This window comes from Cajanus cajan, chromosome 6 (genome assembly GCF_000230855.2).
Source record: "Cajanus cajan strain Asha chromosome 6, NIPB_CcT2T_4, whole genome shotgun sequence".
NCBI lineage: Eukaryota > Viridiplantae > Streptophyta > Magnoliopsida > Fabales > Fabaceae > Cajanus > Cajanus cajan.
In genome coordinates, this window is record NC_138522.1 from 64194010 (window position 1) to 64215476 (window position 21467).

General features: G+C 32.4%; 2 long non-coding RNA genes across 2 annotated transcripts; both read right to left on the reverse strand.

Annotated features, from left to right (window-relative positions):
- Window positions 1-15732: 15732 nt before the first annotated feature.
- Window positions 15733-21255, reverse strand: LOC145958884 (uncharacterized). The gene is made up of 2 exons (XR_014434429.1): window positions 21155-21255; window positions 15733-16025 (listed from the first exon to the last, which is right to left on the reverse strand). It is a non-coding gene; the product is annotated as an uncharacterized LOC145958884 (long non-coding RNA).
- Window positions 18863-20464, reverse strand: LOC145958883 (uncharacterized). Its single transcript, XR_014434428.1, has 2 exons — window positions 20130-20464; window positions 18863-19237 (listed from the first exon to the last, which is right to left on the reverse strand). It is a non-coding gene; the product is annotated as an uncharacterized LOC145958883 (long non-coding RNA).
- Window positions 21256-21467: the final 212 nt, after the last annotated feature.

The following is a 21467-nucleotide window of genomic DNA, read 5'->3' on the forward strand; positions in this document are numbered from 1 at the left end:
TTTGGAGGTTCCCATAGTAGAACTGCTTCTACCTTAGATGGATCCACAGACACTCCATCTTTGGAAATCACATGTCCTAAAAACTTAACCTCCTCTAACCAAAATTCACACTTAGAAAGTTTGGCATACAGTTGTTTGTCTTTCAGGATTTGGAGAACAGTTTGAAGGTGTTCTTCATGCTCTTCATGAGTTCGAGAATATATGAGGATATCATCTATAAAGACCACCACAAAATGGTCTAAATACGGACGAAAAATCCTATTCATATATTCCATGAACACTGCAGGTGCATTGGTTACTCCAAAAGGCATTACTTGATATTCATAATGACCATACCTTGTTCTAAATGCAGTTTTCTGTATGTCTTCTGCTTTCACTTTGATTTGATGGTATCCTGATCTTAGATCTATCTTAGAAAATACAGTGGCTCCTCTTAATTGATCCATCAAATCATCTATCCTAGGAAGAGGGTATTTATTCTTTATGGTAAACTTATTTAATTGCCGATAGTCCACACACAGTCTAAAGCTTCCATCTTTCTTTTTGACTAACAAAACAGGAGCCCCCCAAGGTGATACACTAGGGCGTATGAATTGTTTTTCAAGTAACTCCTCTAATTGTTTCTTCAACTCAGCTAATTCAGAAGGTGACATCCTATAGGGTGCCATTGAAATTGGTCCAGTTCCAGGTATTAAATCAATCGAAAATTCAATCTCTCTGTCAGGTGGCAAACCAGGAATATCATTAGGAAAGACTTCAGGAAAATTTTGAACGACAGCTATATCTTTCAAGTTGACTTCCTCTTTAGCTTCCATAGAGGATAAGATTAAATATCCTTGAACTTTACCCCAAGGAAACTTGTTTATTGGTTTAGATAATGAAATCGATAGGTCCTTAGGATCAGAAAATATTATAGACTTTTCTGCACAATTAAGAAGAACGTGGTTGGAAGATAACCAGTTCATACCTAAAATCACATCTAATTGTGATAAAGGTAAGCAGATCAAATTTACAAGAAATTTTTTATCGCCAATAAAAATAGGACAGTCTGAACAAACCTTATTGGCAATTACAGATTTGTTTGTAGGGGTTGAAACAATCAAATTATTCTCTAAAGAAGAAATTGGTAATTGGAGGTATTGAACACAATTATTGGAGATAAAAGAATGAGTTGCGCCTGAATCATACAGTACATTTAAAGTTTTGCCTTTAATGAAACATTTACCTTGTATTAGATCATTGTTTTGAGCAGCTTCAGTTCCGGTCATGGTGTAAACTCTTCCAGTTGTAGAAGGTCTTGGTTTGGATCCGGAAGTATTCACGTGCGTCTTTGGTTGTCCACACTCAGAAAATACATGACCAGGCTTTCCACACTTGAAACAAACAGGTCCTTTGAGATGACAATCTTTAGTATAATGACCCTGTCCACACTTAAAACACTTGGCTTGATTATTAATGGACCTACTGGAATTTCCTGCAAATTGAGAAGATTGGGGTTTCCATTGTGGTCGAACATAAGGTTTTCTTTCATTATCCCTTTTCTTACTAAATTGAGGGCCAAAAGATTTTGGTCTATTATCCTTATTATGATCAAAACCTTCCAAAAATCGACACTTGTGTATTAATGTGGGAAAATCAGAGATTTCCAATATCCCTACTGCCTTTCTTAATTCTGATCTAAGTCCATCCTCGAATTTAATACACTTCATCCTCTCATCAGGGTGATAAAAGAAAGTAGAGTATTTTCCCAATTCCTCAAACTTAGAAGCATATTCTCCCACTGTCATATTCCCTTGTTTTAACTGCATAAATTCTATTTCTTTAGCCCTCCTAACATCATTAGGAAAATATTTTTCAAAAAATTTGGTTCTAAATACTTCCCATGTAATGATTATTCCCCCTCCTTCTAATAATCTCCTGGTATTATCCCACCAATATTCTGCTTCTCCTACTAACATAAATACTGCATAATTTACTTTTTGGTTGTCAGGACAGTTCATAGCTCGAAATATTTTTTCTATTTCTTTAATCCATAATTCAGCTTTTTCAGGATTGTATCCTCCATCAAATTGGGAAGGGTTATTGCTTCTGAATTCTACAAGTCCTTGTGACTCTCCTGTTCTTCCTGGTGGTTGATTCCTTAACAAGGCGGCAGCCATGTCCCTAATAGCTTGTACAGCCTCTGTTAGTTCGGTATTCCTTCTTCCTGCCATCTGTAATTTTATAGATCAGTTTATAATAGAAACATGGTTAGCACATTTCCCCAAGTTACACATGGAACGTTGCTTTGATACCATTTAATGTAACGCCTAATTCTAATACCCAAATTATACAATTTTATAATATTTTCGCAATTATATCATTAACAATATCTATATATTTATTTAATAAAAATAAAAGTAAAGAAAAGAATATCTTGTGAATTTAATACATAACATATCGTTCTAAAATATTTAGAATAACGTATTATTTTACACATTATTCCTTTTCCTTACTCTTTTAATACAATATATATATTCATAACGGAAAGAAAATTACAATTAAAATAATATGATTGACAAGTAAAGTTATAACAGATCCATCAAATAGCCTCCGTATTCCAATTTCCTTCCACGTAGGACAGCAGTAATAATAACAGCAAAATGATCTGGAATCTCAAGTTGATCCATCTATTTATAATATATTTAATTTAAAAAACAAAGAAAAGAAAGGAGTAAGAACAATATCCAATAAATACAATAATTCGAACGAATAAACATAATTATTTATAAATAAAATTTTAACATATATATATATATATAAATATATATTTATACAGATTAAATATTAGATTTTCTCGATACAATAAAATTTGAATTATACTTGTAGTGACTAGTCAGGATAAATGAGCATCATTATAACACCAACCAAAAGATATTCCACCTCCATTTCTTACTCATTTAAATCCCCAAGGTTAAACCTCCAGCTACAAATAATTCAAACTTTATCATCTATGGCCATAGAGTATTAATTATCTTTAAAATGAGTAAAAGACATTTTAACAAATTATATTAATCATAAAAAAATTACTCAAAATAGATTTAAGAATTTATCATTATTTAAGCTTTAATTAAATAACACAAATTTAAATAAAATATATTAAGAGCACTAATTAATTAAATGACAATGACAATTATTATAAAATAATTAAACAATATAAAATGTGAATATATTAATAATTATTATAGATAAGAATAATCATAGAATAAGTAATAGTAATTAAAGGTTAAACAAATATATGAGGTTAGAAACACCCCACTAAATAATAACGTAAATAAATAAACATTGTAATTAAAAGTTAAGTAGTTAAATGAGGTTAAGAACACCTCACTGAATAATTATAACAATAACATAGTAATTAAAAGTTAAGTAGTTAGATGAGGTTAGGAACACCTCACTGAATAAATATAATAATAACATAAATAAACATTGTAATTAAAAGTTAAGTAGTTAAATGAGGTTAAGAACACCTCACTGAATAATTATAACAATAACATAGTAATTAAAAGTTAAGTAGTTAGATGAGGTTAGGAACACCTCACTGAATAAATATATAAATATAGTGAGGTTAGGGTCACCCCACTAAATAATAGAAATAACATAAATAAATAAACAGGGTAATTAAAAGTTAAGGAGTTAGATGAAGTTAGTAACACCTCACTGAATAAATATAACAATAATGAGGTTAGGGGCACCCCACTAAATAAATATAAGCAAATAGATGAGGTTAGAGATACCCCACTAAATAAATATAATCAAGTAAATGACATAAATAAATATACATAATAGTATATAAAATTTTAAAAAGATAAGGTTCTCCTCCCCCTTACCTAGATAAGTAGGAGTTGAAACTAGTGCAATATCTCTCTAAAAACTTGGGCAGAATCTCTTCCTCTTTCTCCTTAAACAAGGCACTAGAGCAGAACCTCCTTTTCTTTCTCCTTCTCTCTCTCTTACTTTCTCTCTCTATTTCTCCAGAATTTACTTCTCTCTAGAATTCTGAATTTTCAAAACCTTAGGCTCCTATTTATAGAAATTTTGAAGTTACTATGCACTATGCACTATTCATTAAAATAATATTATAATTTACTATGCACTATTCATTATTATAATATTATAAATTACTATTCATTAAAAAATAATATAATAATTTGAAACAAACGTAAGTGCTTACGTTCTTGTTTTTGGAATTCACTATTTATTAAAATAATAATATATTTACTATTCATAAATACGTAAATACGTATATGTGAATAGTAAAATACGTATATATAAATAGTAAAATACGTATATAAAAATATGATAAACTTTCTAATAATCTCAATAAATATTTAAAATCAAAATAACCTGTTTTATTTAATAAAATTTGGGATATTACAGTGTGCAGATAAAACTAACCCAAATTTAGCTAACAATACCTAAATACACCTCATTTTGTGCAGGTATTGAGCTAAAGACTTGAGGATTGAAGACCTATAGGATTGGAAATCTAAGAAGCTAAGGAGCAGAGAAGAGTGACTGCGCCGGGCGCAAGATGACCCGCGCCAGGCTTGAGCGAAACAGAGTTTCTCACCTCTGCAAGTCATAGCTGCGCCGGGCGCGAGACTACCCTTGCCGGGCGTGATCGAGATAGAGAGTATCTCAAACTCTCTGGAAGGCATTGCGCCGGGCGTGTCCTGAGGCAGAGAGTACTTGACCTTCTTGGAAGGCCCTACGCCGGGCGCGAAGACTTATGCGCCGGGCGAATAACCCTAATCTGACTCCTCAAGCTCGTATTTGAAGAAACTTTCAAGAGTTTTCTCCTCATTCACACATTGGGCGCGTTTTAGGAGCTGTGGAAGGGATTCCCGGAGCTTGGAGCCATTCGTGTGTGGGTCTTTCTTTCGGTTCTTCATTCTCTCTTCATCTCTATTTTGTGTTTACCCTCATTGTTTTGAGTGGTTCTACCCATTGTTTTGTGGGGTTAGATGTAACCAACGAATTCTATTGTAATCCTTACGTTTTCAATGATATATATATATATACATGTTGTTCATTCATTATTGTGTATGTTTCTATTCTTAATGTTTGCTCTGGATTGAATCTCCTTTGCATGATATAGGTTCCATTGGGTGTTGGAAAATAACCATTGAAACTAGCTCTGAAACAAATGCCTAGTGGGAAATGTATCTAGGAATGGAGCTTGACCCATTAGTAGTCTTAAACCCTAGCCCGTAATGCGGGTGTAGATATTGGGTACTCAAGGAATTGATATTAAATATCCGCACCTAGGCTTTTGCTCTAATAGATTAGGTTTGAGTAAACTTATGGGTTGACTAAGCAATGTATGTAACAAGAGATTAAGGATTCATTAGTTTGACGTTTGGTGAAATCTGACCCCACAATCTCATAAAACCATAATACCATTTTTATCCCTTTTCCACACACAAACCAATATTTTTTATAGTTGACATTCCAGTAGTCATGATCTTCAATTAATCTTCACATGACAACTACAAATTGGAATTATTCTTTAGTCACGAATAGTTAATAAATGCTTATTTTACCTACTAATCCCTGTGGATACGATAATTTTACTACTTGAACGGCTGTATACTTGCCGTGTTTGAGACCGTTGATAGAATTAAAGTGATTTATAATGATAACAAAAGTAGTTTTAACGGGAAATCTCAACAAGTTTTTGGCGCCGTTGCCGAGGATTAGCAAGGCAATTTAGTATTTATAACTATTTGTGACTTTGTCCTTTATTGTTATTGTTATTTTTATGTTAGCAATGAATTCTTGGAGCTAACTTGTGCACTCTAGTCTTTTGTTTTCTCTTGTGTGCAAGGTACTATTCGAACTAGATTGACCAATCCTTCTGAGCCGTTGTTGAGCAATCATGAGGTTGAACACACGGTAAGGAGGAACAATAGCAACAGGAGGAGAAGGAGAATTAGAGCAATTCAAGTTGGTCACAGTCAGGCTCGGGACAGGAAACAAGCGCTTCCTAGGAGGCAACCCAGAGATCTGAACTTTGTTTATGTGTTTCTCATCTCATTCGTGTTTTAGATTTCAATACTAATGTTTGTTATGCATAGTTGTTTTGTGTTATATGTTGTTTTGTGTTATAGTTGTTTTGTGTTATATGTTGTTTTGTGTTATAGTTGTTTTGTGTTATATGTTGTTTTGTGTTATATGTTGTTTTGTGTTATATGTTGTTTTGTTAGAATCATGCTTGAGAGGGTAAATATAGGGTACATCTTGTTTGGAGTGTGAGGAATGAGGTAACTCTGTTTCTGGGTGGAGATAAGGCCTTCTCTTAAAGAAAACTTAGGCAAATTGACCATGTAAGTGGCTACACGCCGGGCGTAACTCTTTTGCGCCGGCTTAGTAATCAATTTTTGGTCTTTGGAACCACCACGCCGCGCGCGCTTACGTCACGCTCGGCGCGATATCAGATTTGGAACCTCTTGGACGTTTACTAATACTAAGCCCGGCGCATCTATTTTGCGCCCGACGCACACCACCCCTGACAACCAATATCTATCTGTTGTTAATCATGTTTCTTTATGTTCTGTTTGTGTGCTTTATGTTGCATTGTCACAGTCCATTTCTGTGTACATTTGTGTTATGCTTAATTTTGGTCTAAGGATATTCTCCATTTTGCTATATTTGCTCAGTCATCATTGTGTATATTGTTTATGCTCACCATGATTTTTTTTTTCATGATTACACTCTGCGACCACACCCGACTTCCAGGACTTTCAGGCATATACTGGTTGGCCTGGGGACCAGGCCCCTAAGTTTGGGGGAGTGAGCTGCTGATGCTGACGGAGCTGATGATGGTGGAGTAGCCCCTGGAGATGATGATGACCAGACTCCATAAACTAATGCAGATGGAGTTTACCTTAGTTTACCTTTTATGTTTATTGCATTTTATTTTTATGTCCTTTATTTTTCGTATTTAGCTTTAATGTAGTCGTTTATGTTTAAAACTCTATTATATTTAGTGTCTTTTTGGTGATTACTCTGTTGGTTCCTTTTTGTGAATATTCTGCTTTGGCACGATTTTTAATCTTGTTGATACTTGCTTTGCTTGTGGTTGATTCTGGATTGTGGTTTGCTTGAAGATTATGGTGCATGTACTTTAGACATTTTCAAGTCACGTTAGACCTTTAGTTCATGACTAGTTGCATACGGGTTTCAATGTTGATCATAGAACTGAGTTGAGTTTAATAATTTGTGGATGCATAGCCGGGTGAGGTTTGAGCCTAAATACTGATGAGTGAACTACGCTTAAGTTGCATGATAGACTTTGCTTGAGTTTCCTTGGTGGTTTGCTAGCTAGTGTTGTGCATTTATATGATCAAGGCATTCATATTCCTTTATTTTGTTAACCATCTGAGCCAAAAAGCCATCTCCACTTTTCACTTGACTCATACCTTCCTAAGCCTAAACACCACACCTTCCACTTATCCCAAACTGTGAAAAATTAACCATAACCTTTGCTGTGGTTAAGAGAGTAATTGATGACACCAAAGAAGTTTGGGGGAGTTGATGAATGAGGAACTCTGGGAAGAGGAAAGTATGTGGTCAGCCATTATAAAATAAAAAATAAAAAATTATAAAATTATAAAAAAAAAAATTAAAAAAAAAACAAAAGCAAAATAAAAGAAAAAATATTAAGATGCAAAAATGTAAATATGCATCACATAAAGGCTAATGGCTTGGATCCGGTTAAGGGCATGTGCTAAAGCGTTGTATTGGGGTATATGGAGAGGGATATCATTGTAGAAATCTCAATTGCTCTCTTAAGCCATAGCAACTTGAATCCTTGAAAAACCATAAGATTGCTACTGCTTAACCCAGATTGCCCTAATAAAGACCTTGTGATAAGTGCCTGCATTTGTTTTACCATTGGTTTCATTGGGAAACGAAGAGCAAAGTTGAACTATGTGGCGTGAGTAGTAGACTTGAGAGAAACACTGACCCTGATACACTAGTGTGCATAGAGAGAAACACTTTCCTACTAAGGATGCATTCATAGATAGTCATTAACTTTTGTCTGCTCTTTGATCTCTTTTGAAACCTTTGTTTGCACCTTGTCATGTTCCATTGCAATAATTGTGACTGAAAGTTCATCTAAGGTTCGTGCTTGCGAAAAGAAAATACAAGTGAACTAGAATGTAGGAATTTGACACACATGCATTGCTTGTTATCTGCTAGATTAATTACTTGTTGCTTCAGGACAAGCAAGGTTCTAAGTTTGGGGGAGTTGTTAAGTCTCAATTATACTTCTTTTTGGACAAGACTTATTGAACAATTCCACTCATCCTTTGAACCATTGCAATATAATTGTTCTCTTTTTGGTTCATTTTGTGTGCAGATAAAACTAACCCAAATTTAGCTAATAATACCTTAATACACCTCATTTTGTGCAGGTATTGAGCTAGAGACTTGAGGATTGAAGACCCATAGGATTGAAAATCTAAGAAGCTAAGGAGCAGAGAAGAGTGACTGCGCCGGGCTCAAGATGACCCGCGCCAGGCTTGAGTGAAACAGAGTATCTCACCTCTGCAAGTCATAGTTGCGCCGGGCGCGAGACTACCCTTCCATCCTTAGATGTGTCTTTCTAAATTATTATTTAATTTTATTAATTATTAAGTTAATTCAATATCTAACAAAATTATTTTAATTTTAATTTTTTAGGTGAGAAATTTTAAGTTTTTGAAGACAAATTTCAATTCTTTAGTGAAATTTGTCAAACAACTCACATTAATATTGGAGGTCAAAAACATTAACTAATAAGACTTATCTTATTCCTAATAATAAATGTTATTAGTGTTATTTTTCGAATTGTTGTTTTAAAAGAGTTTTTCAACCTTAATTAAATCTATGGGATTATGTAAAGAGTGGTCAAGCCAAAACATACACTAAGAGAAGAAAAAAAAACAATTAACTAAATAAAAACATCAATTGAAAAAAATAGGAAGAATTACATAAAGTAGGATAGTTACATTAATCTCTAACAACTCCTTTTATTTTTTCAAATCTATCTAAAGTATATAGTATATGGAGTGTTTTTTTTTATTCTCTCCAAACCATATTTTAATAAGATTTTAAATGGGTTTTTTCCCAATTGGGATTGTGATGTCCACCCCCTTAGAGCGCTCAAATGGCTCATTAGAGCAAGTTCTTTTGATATTCTAAAGATATCTTCTTAATTGGGTCATTTAAAATGTTCAAATGACTTATTTAGAGTGATCACAAAGTTGTTCAAAACACACTTTCCTCTCGTTCTGAATGAATGTTCTCAATGTTCATCTTTTTTGACATTTGTTTCTTCCTTCCTGTATCTCAAAACTAACAAAAGAAATCATGAAAAATACTTAAAACTAAAAACTCTAACAATTAATGAGATAAAATTAAAATACTAAAGTTCGACAAAAATAAGATCCTAAAGAATAAGATATGCAAGACAATTTATTAAATGAGATAAAAAAAAATTGACGTATTTAATAAGTATCAGTTTATAATCTTAAAAACCCTAAGAATCGGTGAGTGATGAAAGAGTAGTTCAAAAGAGAAACAATGACATGGTTTCTAATTTATGTGATGAAGACCAAAGACAAACCTTGAATTAAACCCACCAAAAGAGATGAGGAAGCAGCTATATGTTTCAAGCTTCCACATCGGGGTTTCAGTTGCTTTGGCGAATGGAATCTCTGGCAAGTGAGACTGTGAGCAACTAGGGTCAACAACAAAGGCTATCATGCACACGTTGTCGAAAGTGAGCCTTAGTAACACGTCATGAAGGTCGATGCCAATGAGGCATGATTTTTCATGCATGACACTAACAATGGTAAGTCTTTTGTGGACAAACTTGAAGAGTTATTCTAGATCTACGATTAGCTTTTTGGATGTTGCAGAGTGAACAAGCTTGAAGAGATGAAATATCAACACTCATCCTAATTTTAAGGACATGCAAGTTAATTCTCGATTCTTCAATATTTTACGTAGCTTTATCCCATCAACCACTTCAGGAGAACCACCAATGATCCTCCCTAGTAGGATGAAGCAAAGTAGAATATTGAAAAATTGAGAATTAACTTTCATGTCATTAGAATTGGGATGAGTGTTGAGGTCTATTTCATCTCTTCGAGCTAGCTTGTTCTTTCTGCGGTGTTCAGAAAACTAACTGCAGATCTAGAGTCGCACTTCGAGCTTGTCCACAAAAGACTCTAACTAGTGTTAGAGTCATGTGTGAGCAAATCACACCTCATGATCATCGACCTTCAAGACATGTTACTAAGACTCACTTTCGACACTGAACATGAAAGCCTTTGAAGTTAACCCCAGTTGCTCACAACCCCACTCGCTAGAGATTCTATTCACCCCAATGACCAAAACCCCGATGTGAAAGCTTGTAACATATAGTCACTTCCTTGTCTCATTTGTTGGGTTTACATTCAAGGTCTGTCTTTGATCTTCATCACACAAATCAAAAACCATGTCATTCCCTCTCTCCTGAACCACTCTTTTACCACTCCCCGATTCCCACGGCCCTAGATTTCAAACCCTCCATTGTTTCTCCAAGAAATTACCTTAGATCTACAATCAATTTTAACAGAAGTTAACAATATTAAATAAATTATAGCACAATAAATAGATCAAGCAATTTATTACAGGATCTGCTGACTTTTAAGCAAAATCTTATTTTAATGATACTCTTATCGCAAATCAACATATCGGATAGAAATTCATGAAAATGGTGTTGTAAAAATTAATTAGGGTCCGCGGAAACAAAAAAAAAAAACGACACTGACCAATAAAAGAAAAGAAAAGAAAACAAGAAATACAAACAGATCAAAGATTGTAAAGGTTACAAAATAGGAAAGCAAAAAGAGGAAAACTAAGAGCAATATACAAAGAGTGACCGAACTGAAGGAAAAGGAATTGGAGTATAGAGACTACGCTTTGGCCTTGGTTTTATAGAGAAATCATGGTTTTGCTTATTCACTGTTGCACTATTAAAATCAAATTCTCTCTCATTATTAACTATTTTTCTTAAAAGTCTCGTTATTGACTATTAAAAACCTTCTTTTGCTTTTAAATAAAATTAAATGCAGTTTTAAATGATTTTTTAAATAAAGAGAAATAACTCTTTTAAATAAAATTAAATGCAGTTTTAAATGATTTTTTTTAATAAAGAGAAATATCTCTTTTAAATAAAATTAAATGCAGTTCTAAATGATTTTTTTAATAAAGAGAAATAACTCTTTTTTTATTGGATCAATTTTTATAGAAGTAAAGAGATATCTACTCCGTTTAATAACTCATATTCTACATTAAATTTTAATGATATAACTGTTGAATTTAAAGTTTTTAACACTACTAGAATTTCTCTTATTACATGCGACTTTTCCTGCAAATTTTTCATAAAAATTCGCAGGAAACATTGTTCCTGCAAATTTTCCTGCAAAATTTTATCTGCAGGTAATACCTTCGTGGATAATATTTTTTTGCGAATTTTAAAATTCGCAGGAAATTTTCAAAACAATTCGCAACAAAGTTTCCTGCGAATTTTTTTGCAATAATATTTTTTACGAAAAAATTAAAGAAATTACTATAAATTCTATCAATAATTTTTCAACTTTCAAATGCTCACAATGAATTCATCCGAAGCATTTGTTTCCATGCCTCCTACATGTGATACATAATCTTTTAAATTATAAGCCTAACACTCAACTATATAAATCAACTTGTAAGGTAAGTGTTGCTCCAACTTATATATTCTTTAATTGTCTTATTTTCAATCGATGTGGGACTTGAAGTTTTTTTAAAATATTAAACTTATAAATTTAAATATATTTTTTTATTTTTCCTGCGGATTAAAATTTGCAGGAAAATCCGCAGGAAAAGTTAAGCGCAAAATTTTTCTACCATTTAATAAACATTACTTGAGAATTTATTTTTACAAGAAAATCTGCAATAAACAAAATAAAATTCTTACAATATTTTTTACCATAGAAAAAAATTTCTATGATTATTAAAATTGTAGCAAAATTTGTAAGAAATATCTGTAAATTATTTTTCACAAATAAATTCGCAAAAAATTTCTGCGAATAATTTTTGTAGGAAAATTCGCAAAAAAATTTATGCGAATAATTTTTGGCAAGAAAATTCGCAAAACAAATTTTGCGAATATTTTTTTGCAAGAAAATGACACTTTTCTAATAGTGTAATGCATAGATCAAGTTTGTAAATTGTTAAAAAATTTGAAAACCAATATTTCATTTCATTAATTCAGATTGACATATAATCATAAAACTACTTTATATGTTAATTAAATTAATGAAACAAAGTATCAAATAATTTTTAAAATTTTTTAAATTTTGCATACTTAATCTATGCATTAAGAATTTTAAATCCAACTATTGGATCATTGAAATTTGATGTAAGACATGAGTTATTAAACGAAGTAAGTCTTTATAGACTTACTTCTAAAGTAAATGAATCTCTCTTCATATACAGTGATGGATCCAAAAAATTTGTTAAGTAGGGACAATAAAATATTTTATATCATTTTTACTAAAAAAATATAATAATTTTTTGAAAAATATATTATAATGGTAAAATTTAAAAAATATCTTATTTTTATAAATTACCAATTTCTTATAAATAGAGCGATAATTTTTCTTTTTTCTCTTTTTGTCTGAGATTATATTTAAGTGTCACTTTATAATTTTTTATGACTTATTTAAGATTAGAGGAATAAAATGGTAAAATCTAATAGGATAAAAATAATAAAATTATTAATTTGTTTTCTTTCGGTGTCTTCTAAATGTCTACACTCATTTAAAACAAAAATGTTTTATGAGTACATTGTATTTTTTTTTTATATAAGAATAAATTTCTTTATTTAAATATATTTAAGTTAAAAAAATTGTTTGACAATTACTCTCATTCTTCTTAATGTGAATCTTATCCTACCAACACACAATATACATATACATGCTCAAAGGATTAAAAAATAAAATAAAAATTAAAAGAAACCTATATTAATAAACTAAATTATGACATATTTAATTAGTAAAGAAGTAATAAATCTTTTAGCCAAAAAATATAGTATATTTTAATAATAATAATAATAATAATAAAGTTGGAAGGATCTACTTATTTCAAAAGTAAATTTTGATAGACTTATTTCACTCAGTAATTCATATTTTACATCAAGTATTCAATCGTTCAATTAAAAGTCTTTCATATATAAATCAAATAAATAAATTTTTAAAAAAATTAAAAATTATTTAATATTTCATTTTTTTAATTTAAATTAATAGATAATAAAAAAATACTTTATATCTTATTTTGAATCTATCTAATGAAGTATTATATGATTTTTATTTTAAAAAAAATTGATATATACATTAAAAGTTTTTAATTTAATAGTTGAATTTTTAAAAATTTGATATAGATTACTCACTGAGTAGAGTAAATATCAAAACTTATTCTTGGACTAAGTGAATTTTTTTCTCATAAAAAATTAAGATAATTAATTTTATCACAAAGTGAAAATAATTAAATAATAAAATAAAATAAATATTAATACATTTTATTATATTAGATATAATAAGGTAATTAAAATATAATTAATAATATATTTTACAATATAATTTATAACAAAATAAATAATGAAAAATATTTTAGTGAAGACAACTGTCCCCAATAGCAATAACATAAATTCGTCTCTACATATATATATACACATCACTTTTAAGGGGGTGTATTGGATTGAGATTTTGAAAGACAATTTTAGCATGAATTTTTTTTTTTTAGATTTAAAAGATTTTGTAGAGATGTCATGACTTTTAGGATTTTTTTAAAAAACTTTTAAAACTTGAATTTTAATCCAGACTTTGTAATTGAGATTTTAATGGATTTTGATCAATTTATATTATAAGATTTTAAAATATTTTATGCATTTCATAGGAAAACATGGATTTGTAATACTACAAGATTTAATAAAAAATATATAACATAAATAATAATGAAAAGTAAAATCAACACAATTTTTTTATTATCTTTTGACAAATAATTATCTCTATATAAATAATTGAATTAGATAAAGATTCTTGTTTAATATATTATAAGTTTATTAAATTCATAAAAAGAAAATTGATTTAGATAAAAAAAATTAAAATAATCTTTACAAATGACCCGATTAAAAAATAATTTTTAAAAACATTAATGTTTAATATGTAGAATTAATTTTAAACCACTACGTTAGCTTAGTTGTGAGTGGATATATTGAAAAATATACATGAAATTATTATAAGTTATATGAATTATAATTATGATTATTTGATTGTGTTCAAAACTATTATACTTTCGATTTTTTATCAAATAAACTCTAATTCTTAACTAATTTCTTTAGAATATTCATTAATGATATCCAAAATTTAATGATTTCATTAATTAAAATTTAAGTTATTAAATATTTAATAAAGTGTATTAAATATTTATATCTCAAATTTTAATACAATTTTGAAAAATAAAATTCAAAAATCTTATTTTGACCTTGGTTTTGTAGAGAAATCGTGATTTTGCTTATTCACTGTTCACTGTTGCATTATTAATTTACATTTACTCACATTATTAATTATTTTTTTTAGAAGACTCATTATTAACTATTAAGAACTTTTTCGTTTGCTTTTAAATAAAATAAAATGCGGTTTCAAGGAATTGATGGAAATTGATATTTCTTTTATGCTCAAGTGAGAGATAAATATCTTAATCTTTAGTTAAGAAACATAAATGTTGAATCACTTATACTAATAATATTTTATGGTAAATGATATATTAACTCTTCTTTGTTTGTTTTGGATTATTTTTGGTCTGGTTTTCTTAGTTATATCTTGTAGGTTACTTAAGAAACTAAATTTGTTTATCTAGTTTTTGTTATTTTTTGTAACTGTTTATAAGTTGAAGTACCTCCTGTACTCCCTTTTAATATATTTCATTTTGCCTAAAAAAAAACTCTTCTTTATTCTCTTCGATTATATTAAATGGTAAATCCTATTACCTTGCCTAAAAAAATCATTTCTAATACTCCTTTCATCCAAAATACTAAATTTTTAGCATTTAATAAAAATATATATCAAAATGAATTTTGCTTTATCATAATAAAATATATATCTCAAAATGTCTGATGTTCTCCATTTTTATTGTAATATTAATTTTATTTTTTTTTAATTTACCTTCTCATAAATTTTTCGGTACCACAATTAAAAGTAATGTATTTATTAAGAGAGTGAAGTTATTTTAAAAAAATTGTATAAAATTGATATATTTATTATTATTCTTAATCTTCATAAACCATTAACTATTTATTTGTAGAAATATTTAATATGGTATAGTAAATATTTTTAATTGCATAAAATATATTCCCTCCGCTTCTGAATATAAGAGAAAAAATTGTTTCTGTGACACCCTCTACCCCATTATTAATATACAACAAATGTAACAATAAAATATTTCTTTTCTTCTTTTTGGGTAAATAAAATGTTTCATAGTTGACAAATATTTCAAATATTACAAGGTAGAAGATTCACATTCGTAACTCATAAATCATAACTGCAGTGTAGAAATTATAAAAGAAAAGAAGTTAAGATTTTCAATACAATTTAGTGAAAAACAAGAAATCATATATATACAAATAATAATAAAGGAAATATAAATTAACTCCAGTAAAGGTGGCAGTGCCTCCTAGTTAGGGATTAATTTATACTCCCAAATCATATAATAATAAATATAACAAAGATGTACATTTTGGTCTTTTCTCAAGAACGTTCAAAATTACATAAGAAGAGAAAATTAAAGCTTTTAAAACAATAACATCCCTAAAAAAAACAAGCCTAGCTATGCCCGATGTCACATCCTATCAGAGCATGCCCCACTGAAGCCTTAAGCCTCATCACCAACATCCCCATGATGCTGATCATCTGCAACACAATTTGAAACATATACAAAAACAACAAGGGAGTGAGAAACATCTCACTCAGTTTCAGGTGCAGAAATAACTGCTAGATAGCACACACACACACAACATATATAAGTCACATGTAAACAATACATAAATAGTCAATATCACATATATATACTCATTTATCATGCTTATGATGTCATGGACTCAACTCATAAATGCATGCATGTGGCGCCATACGGAAGATTCACAATTCATCGTTGGTGACCCTAAGGTACACCTGGTTACATCACTGGTGACCCTAAGGTACACCTTGTTAGCATGTTACATCGTGGGTGACCCTAAGGTACACCTTGTTAGTCGTGGGTGACCATAAGGTACACCTTGTTAGCATGTTACATCGTGGGTGACCATAAAGTACACCTTGTTAGTCGTGGGTATGCGGCCTCAGCGGCACACCTGGAGTAATATATGCATATGATGCATGTCATACATTTATAATCTCATTAACTCAACATTTAACTTATTACATAATTTCATTTAGTACATCATATCATTATTTGTCATAGTATCATAATCATAGTTTGTCTCAATAGTCCATTCTTAGGTCTCATGTCATTTGTCCATATTTCACATGGTCATGTCATCAATACTCCTCATAAGGTCCGCACAGGAATTCACAGAGATCCAGAGAGCATTCTTGTTCATATTAAACCTCATTTATTATTAACATTAATTTCATATTCATTTATTACTTTCAACAAAGAACAAAGTAGAATAAATAGAAAATCGGACAGAACAACGGCACCTTCAACAAAAACAAAGTAGAGTAAATAGAAAATCAAACAGAACAACGGCACCTTCAACAAAGAACAAAGTAAAGTAAATAGAAAATCTGTAACAGCCCAAGCAACCCGCATGTGGATATTGTCCGCTTTGGCCGCAGCCCTCACGGTTTTGCTTCTGGCAATGGCACGCATGCCACCCCAAAAGGCCTCCACACAAGGAAGGTATCCACACCCATATATATGGCATGCTTCGTTCCCCTTCCTAACCGATGTGGGACTATATCCACCCCCCCTCAAGGGAGTCCAGCGCCCTCGCTGGCACACCGGTCCGGGGTCCCGGCTCTGATACCAAATATAACAGCCCAAGCAACCCGCATGTGGATATTGTCCGCTTTGGCCGCAGCCCTCACGGTTTTGCTTCTGGCAATGGCACGCATGCCACCCCAAAAGGCCTCCACACAAGGAAGGTATCCACACCCATATATATGGCATGCTTCGTTCGCCTTCCTAACCGATGTGGGACTATATCTTGAATCTTTAGCTAAAGAGATGATCTCTTGGAAATCTTATGTCTTCATAAAGAGTTGTAGCTTATTCACTTAACTTTCGTTTGAGATAGGTTTGAAATCATTTGGACGAATACAACTCTGTGTGTCAGGTAGATATATGCTATCATGATATTTTGAGTTGTTAGGCATAAAAATAGATTTAAACTAGATTGTCTAAGTATGAATTTGGATTGTATGAGGTGAGTATTTTAGACCATGAAATTTCTTGCGGAGGAAGATCTACCTAAGTTGTGCTTAAGTGAGAGATACTTGAGTCAATTAGTAAAATCAGGAGTCTTGTTTGATAGTTTATATGAAAATTCAGTGAGTAATTTTTTTAACAGCTGTTCATGGTTTAAACTGCTCTCATTATAAAAATTGCTTTTGCCTTCGTTTCTTTGGTTATTAAGATGTTTCAGTTCACTAGGTTGTTTCTTGCCTACCCTTGGAATCAACCGTAAGGATAATCTATATCAGGAATTCTTGAACCTATGTATATTTTTAACTACCCAAATCATTTCGTTGCTTACTTCTTTGAATTACTTACTATTACCTTTGACTGAATTGACTAGAAAGGAGTTACATTAGTATGGGATAACAATTGAGGAAGTAGTTTTCAAACTCTTAAGGAAAGATTGACTAGTGTTAATATTACTAGATTTTAGTAAGATTATTGTAATATATAAATATGTCTCTGAAAATAGGTTTAGGAAGAATATTGTGGCAAGAAGAAAAGATAGTAGCTTATGTTTCTAAGAAATTGAAAATTCATGAGAGAAATTACCTTACCCATAACCTTGTTAGCGACTTTGTCATTTATATTAAGATTTGGAGACACTAACTATATGATTCTATGGTTGAGGTATTTAGTGATCATAAGAACCTTAAATATATTTTGACCAAAGGGGACAATATCTGGCCATGTGGGGTCGCTGCGCTACTCTGATGGGGAAGGCAGGACTTGCCTTGGTAGACGCGTTTAGGGATGCCATGAGGGCATTGCCTAGAACAAAATCCTGAGGCCTGAGGGCAAAGCGGACAATATCCACATGCGGGTTGCTTGGGCTGTTACATTTGGTATCAGAGTCGGGACCCGGGCCGGTGTGCCAGCGAGGGCGCTGGACTCCCTTGAGGGGGGTGGATATAGTCCCACATCGGTTAGGAAGGCGAACGAAGCATGCCATATATATGGGTGTGGATACCTTCCTTGTGTGGAGGCCTTTTGGGGTGGCATGCGTGCCATTGCCAGAAGCAAAACCGTGAGGGCTGCGGCCAAAGCGGACAATATCTACATGCGGGTTGCTGGGCTGTTACATTTGGTATCAGAGCCGGGACCCGGGCCGGTGTGCCAGCGAGGGCGCTGGACTCCCTTGAGGGGGGGTGGATTGTGAAGTCCCACATCGGTTAGGAAGGGGAACGAAGCATGCCATATATATGGGTGTGGATACCTTCCTTGTGTGGAGGCCTTTTGGGGTGGCATGCGTGTGACACCCTCTACCCCAACATAATTACAATAGATATAAACCATCTATATATAAATTCTTTCTTAGTCTAATATAAAATAATTATCTCAAGTATCATTGGGTAAAAGATGCACATTCATAATTTTCAACTATAAGTATCAAATTGTCAAGAAATAATAAAATAAAGATTATAGATTAATCCCAGTAAAGGTGGCAGAGCCTCCTAGTTAGGAATTAACTTATAATCTTTTAGTAAAATTATAATATGACAAAAATACACACTTTCAACATAAATAACATAAAAATTACAAAAGAAAAATAATAATAATTTAACAATAAGTCTAGCTAATCCCGATGTCACATCCTATCAGAGCGAAACCCAAACAGAAGCCTAAGCTTCACCACCAACATCCTCAGCCTCATGCTAATTATCTGCATCATAATTTAAATATACACAAAAATGACAAGGGAGTGAGAAACTTCTCACTCAGTTGCAGATATAGAAATAAAAGTTAAATAGCACACACACACGCAATATAATTCACATATATAATCAATCTCACATATATGCTTATGTATAATGATTTTCTTGACTTGACTCACTAATGTATGCATGTGGCGCCATACGGAAGTTGCAGAATTCATCACTGGTGACCCGAAGGCACACCTATACAATTGTCGGTGACCCTAAGGTACACCTATCATTGGTGTTCATACACCTCGTTAGCATATCGTGGGTGACCCAAAGGTACACCTTGTTAGTCGTGGGTATGCGGCCTCAGCGGCACACCTGGAGTAATATGTGCATATGATGCATGTCATACATTCACAGACTCATCCTTTAGCATGTTACACATATCATATTCATATTTCATAATTAAGAATTATTTCAATAATCCAATTTAATAGTCCAATAGTCCAACAGTCCAAACAGTCCAACAGTCCAAACAGTCCAACAGTCCAACAGTCCAACAGTCCAACAATCCAACAGTCCAGAGGTTGCTTAGGTATCATATTTTTCAATAATAATATATTAAGATCTTTTAAGTAAAGTAGGAAGCTTAAAAGGTAATATAAGATAATAAGGAGGCTCAGCCTTCCATTTAAATAATAGATTACAAATTTATAAATACTTAGGAGGCTTAGCCTTCCATTCAAATAACAGATTCTAATATGTAAATAAATAAGATATAAAACAAAACACATCAATAATACATATTCAAAGAAATAAACAACAGGCAAGGGATCGGGAGCCAATCCAACAAACAAACTATTTAACAATTATTCCCACATCCCCAAGCGAGGTTTCCCACTCCCCCCTTACCTGGGTTTACAGAAATTTGGGCAGAATCTCCTCCTCTCTATCTTTCCTTAAAAGGAATCGGAATTAGGGCAGAATCTCTTCCTCTTTCTCCTTAAACAAGGCACTAGAGTAGAACCTCCTTTTCTTTCTCCTTTTCTCTCTCTTACTTTCTCTCTCTATTTCTCCAGAATTTCCTTCTCTCTAGAATTCTGAATTTTCAAAACCTTAGGCCCCTATTTATAGAAATTTTGAAGTTACTATGCACTATGCACTATTCATTAAAATAATATTATAAGTTACTATGCACTATTCATTAAAATATTCAAATTAATTATAATTTTGAAACTTAAGAATCCGCAGCCCCTCTTAGCCGCCCCTGCGCAGCCATTCACTATTTGCATAGTAAAACACTATTCATAAATACGTATATATGAATAGTAAAATATGTATACATAAATAGTAAAATACGTATACATAAATAGTAAAATACGTATATGTGAATCACATAATAAATACATAAAAAATATTTCTTTTCATTGACTAAAATTTGGGATGTTACAATGCGTGTCATCGCCAGAAGCAAAACCGTGAGGGCTGCGGCCAAAGCGGACAATATCCACATGCGGGTTGCTTGGGCTGTTACATTTGGTATCAGAGCCGGGACCCGGGCCGGTGTGCCAGCGAGGGCGCTGGACTCCCTTGAGGGGGGGTGGATTGTGAAGTCCCACATCGGTTAGGAAGGAGAACGAAGCATGCCATATATATGGGTGTGGATACCTTCCTTGTGTGGAGGCCTTTTGGGATGACATGCGTGCCATTGCCAGAAGCAAAACCGTGAGGGCTGCGGGCAAAGCGGACAATATCCACATGCGGGTTGCTGGGCTGTTACAAAATCAAACAGAACAACGGCATCTTCAACAAAGAACAAAGTAGAGTAAATAGAAAATCAGACAGAACAACGACAAGGGATTGAGGGCCAATCCGACAAACAACTATCCAACAATTATCCCCACACCCCTGAGCGAGGTTCTCACTCCCCCCCTTACCTGGATAGGCGGAGTTGGAACTTGGGCAGGGTCTCCTCCTCTGGATCCCCTTTTTCTTCCCTCTCTTTCTTTCTTTCTTTCTTTCTCTCTCTCTCTCTCTCCTCTTTCTCTCTAAGATTACCACTTCTTGCTCAATATAAATTTTTCACCCCCCTTGGCCCTATTTATAGGCAATCTGACGCACCCGGAACGGCCCGTACTGATTTCGGAACGGCCCGTTCCGGATCCTTGAAATATGGGCAAATTTCTCAACTGGAACGACCCGTTCCAAAATCGGAACGCCCGTTCCCAAAAAGCAGAACGGCCCGTTCTG